Source organism: Neofelis nebulosa, chromosome 4 (genome assembly GCF_028018385.1).
Source record: "Neofelis nebulosa isolate mNeoNeb1 chromosome 4, mNeoNeb1.pri, whole genome shotgun sequence".
Lineage (NCBI taxonomy): Eukaryota > Metazoa > Chordata > Mammalia > Carnivora > Felidae > Neofelis > Neofelis nebulosa.
In genome coordinates, this window is record NC_080785.1 from 28,433,641 (window position 1) to 28,437,946 (window position 4,306).

Sequence of the window (4,306 nt, forward strand, 5' to 3'; positions counted from 1 at the left end):
GAAGACGGCACAAGAAAAAATGGAATTCTGAGAGAATGGGGAAAACAGAATTTCGGCATCAGAAATTCTGCTTCAGAATTTTTGAAGAGTTGTGACCAACTATGAGGTTGGGGGATGGGCCAAGTGTGAGGTCGGGGGATGGTGACAAGATCTTTATGAAACCTACTCTTTTGCTGAAAAAAAACCAAACACACACAAAACAAACAGATAACGAGATAACTTCAAAGATTCAAAAAGAAACTTCCAAGGCACAGGTTCACTTGTCAACATAATTAAAGGGCAGTGAGTCTCTTGAGGTTGAATATAATTAGTACTTTACTCAATGAATGTTTATAATTTTGAGGGAAAAAATACTGTTTTTATTTATTTGTTAATATTTTTAAATTATTTTAATGTTTATTTTTGAGAGAGAAGCAGAGCATGAGCGGGAGAGGGGTAGAGAGAGAGGGAGACACAGAATCCAAAGCAGGCTCCAGGCTCTGAGCTGTCAGCACAGAGCCAGATGCGGGGCTCGAACCCATGAACCGCGAGATCATGACCTGAGCTGAAGTCGGATGCTTAACTGACTGAGCCACCCAGGTGCCCCCCAAAATACTGTTTTTATTCAATTGAGTATGGCTCATTTGTTTTTAATTCCTAATATGCAATAGCTACAACTTTAAAAATCCAAGATACAAGTAGTATTTATTGGGTGTCTAAACTGCTTTAAACAAATGTGCAGTATTTGTTATATCTTAAATGTTAACCTAAGTAGAGCAAGCCTCTAATTAAAATGTCATGAAGAGACTGTTTACAGGAAAGCAGTTTCAACCAAGTCCCTAAAATCAGATAATCAATAATGAATTATGAAGTCACTTAAGGATTTTTACTAAACAATTAATTATGGCATTCAAATGTCTCCATAACACTCTGGGGTAAGAATTATCATCCTCATTTTCTAAATGAGGAAGTAAGCATTAGCAAAAATTAAATAACTTGCCCACCAACCCAGTTCTAGCTAATTCTGAAGCTCTTGCTTTTTGCTGGACAAGTCACTATTATTACGGAGATGAATATATGAAAGAAGATATTTTCTGAGGAGGGAAACTGAATATTTTAATTGTCTAGTACAGTATGTAGATATGGATATAGTTCCACTGGCATAATTAATCATTATACTTTGCTATTAGAATCAACCTCACTTGAGAAAAAGGAATTCAAGTCCAATCTAAGTATCCTTAAAGGTACGCAGTTAGTTAGACCTCGTTGCAGTCAGACCTCTGACTTCTAAACCACCAGCTTGCTTTGGTTTAGGGAAGTTTAACAGAATGGGTACTCTTTGATTAATTTTTTTTTTTTTTTTTTAATTTTTTTTTCAACGTTTTTTATTTATTTTTGGGACAGAGAGAGACAGAGCATGAACGGGGGAGGGGCAGAGAGAGAGAGGGAGACACAGAATCGGAAACAGGCTCCAGGCTCCGAGCCATCAGCCCAGAGCCTGACGCGGGGCTCGAACTCACGGACCGCGAGATCGTGACCTGGCTGAAGTCGGACGCTTAACCGACTGCGCCACCCAGGCGCCCCTCTTTGATTAATATTTTTGCACAGCTATTGTTTTTTGTTCACTTACTCCAGATGATTAGATAAATGTGGCAATTAGGTTCTATATTTTTACTTCATTTGCTCAGTTTTGAACAGGAAAATGGAAATGCTGTGTTCATAGTTACGAACTTTCCGTATCACAGGACCTAAGAAGTTAGAAGTCCTTTAGACTAAAAGACTGACACTTTCCCTAAATTAGAGGTAAATTTGAACTATTTATGGTGGTCTTTTACTTCCTGGTTAATGTATGTTACCTTCTAATTTTGCCAACAGTGATAAATTTAAGTGTATCCTTGTCATGTAACTTTCTCAGGAACAGGCAGTGGAATGGGCGAATTATGGGCTCATCAGTACCAAGCCTACGCATTTTTGTCATTTAAAGTATGTTGAGGAAACAGAGGACAAAGGGCCAGTGGCTTGAGTCTAGCCTCAGTCTCAAATCTGAGAAGACAGTTAAATAAACACTACATTTTAATGTTCATCCTTTCCTTCCCACCCTCTCCCTTCTTCCCTTCTCTCTCTCAGACACGCTATACTTATTAACACATCTCTTCCTAATAATAACCCTAAGAGGTAGTAGGCACAAGCGTTGTCCCTGTTTTATAGATACTACTCACTTCCCCCTCCTCAGGCAAGCAAATTTCAGTTGAATCCCTTAGATTCTGATTTCAGAACCATATCTACTCTGTTGCCAAAGTCTTGGAGGGCCTTAGCTCAGCAGTTCAAAGGAGGAAGGTAAACCAGTTGCTGTGAGGCCAGGTGGGTTCTTCAGTTCAAGAGATTTGTTTCATCAAAAAGCTACCTGGGGTGATGTGTGAGATGTTTCTGGCTATCTTCAAAGATTTAGAATCAAATTTTAACATCTGAAGGAGAGAACTCTAGAAAGAGCCCAAAGTGGGGCGCCTGGGTGGCGCAGTCGGTTAAGCGTCCGACTTCAGCCAGGTCACGATCTCGCGGTCCGTGAGTTCGAGCCCCGCGTCAGGCTCTGGGCTGATGGCTCGGAGCCTGGAGCCTGTTTCCGATTCCGTGTCTCCCTCTCTCTCTGCCCCTCCCCCGTTCATGCTCTGTCTCTCTCTGTCCCAAAAATAAAAAAAAATAAAAAAATTTAAAAAAAAAAAAAAAGAAAGAAAGAGCCCAAAGAGGTGTGGCTTGAACCAAGGTCCCAAACCAGAGGTTTGACTAAAACTAGACTGTGTCCAGAAACCCTCAGTCTCTAGTTGCATTGCTGTCTGTAGTCAATATAGGGTACCAGCAGAAGGAATAGAATTGTTGCATACCTCAACCCTGGCCCCTTCTATATTCTTACTGGTGACAAAACTAGGGAGTCTCCAATATTTTTGTCATAATTTGCCTAAATTGGCTGGCACTTCCAATGCCTCCCCTTCTTCACCCAGAATGCTTAGAACATTCTGGTGAACACTGTAATACTCTATCTGCTTTGGTTTCAATTCTGGTTTCTCCTCTGTACTTTATCTTAAATCTTCTCTTGGTTATCATCTCTACAACCTAAGTAAGGCTTTCCACACTGCTGCCAAAGTCTGCCACCCACTTGCTTGCAATTAATTAAGATCTACTTTATGATTCTGATCTTACCTGGCCCACAACCTCAGTTTCTTGCTCCAACTCCTTAGCTAATTTACTTTTTCTTAGATTTTCATGATATAATAGTTTAATAGGCTCCCTTAGTGTCTTCATTATTTGCCCAAGTGAGAATTTCAGACATCGCAGAAGAATATTGAGATGTCCTAGAGTCACTGGGGCATCTCAAGCTATACCATAGGTGCTGATTACTTAATTTATTGCTTAAACTATTTTATTTTATTTTATTTTATTTTATTTTATTTTATTTTATATTTTAGAGATCTTATTTTTAAGTAACCTCCACACCCAACATGAGGCTCAAACTTAGAACCCCGAGATCAAGAGTCACATTCTCTTCAGACTGAGCATTCAAAAGCCCCAATTCAACTCTTTTAAATGGAGCATTTATTATATGTGAAGCACGGGCATGGAGGACACCATGTAGGACTTAGGGAGGATAAGGGACAAGCTCTTCGGAGTTTGCATTTAGTGTGAGGAGACAATAAGCAAGTAAATAAAGAGACAATTTTAGAGCAATAAATACTGTTTTAATCCATTTGGGTTGCTCTAACAAAATGCCACACAGTACCTTATGTACAACAACAATTTATTTCTTACAGTTCTCAAGGCAGGAAGTCTAAGATCTAGATGCCAGCATAGTTGGGTGTGGGCTCTCTTCCAGATTGCAGACTTCTCTTTGTATCCTTACATGGTGGAAGAAGGTGAGCAGGCTCTGTGGGGTCTTTTCCCATTAGGGCATTAATAAGGGCATTAATCCCATTCATGAGAACTCATGACCTAATACATGGACCTCCTAATACAAGACCCACCTCCTAATACAATCACACTGGCTATTAGTATTTCAACATATGAATTTTTAAGGGACACAAATATTGAGACTAAAGCAAATGCTATTACAAAATTCAAAAAGAAGAATGAGAAAAAGTAATCAGGGTTGAAAAGGCAAGGTTTGTCCATTTTCAAGTTAATATGTAATGTGGACTCTTAAAGATATTGTATCAGTTAACAGTTAACACTCCCTCCAAAAATTAAGAAGGCTGATTTCTCCACATCCAAACTAACACTATGTTATTACGCTTTGCAAAGGCTTTGCCAATCTAAGTAATGCAAAAGTGGTATCTCA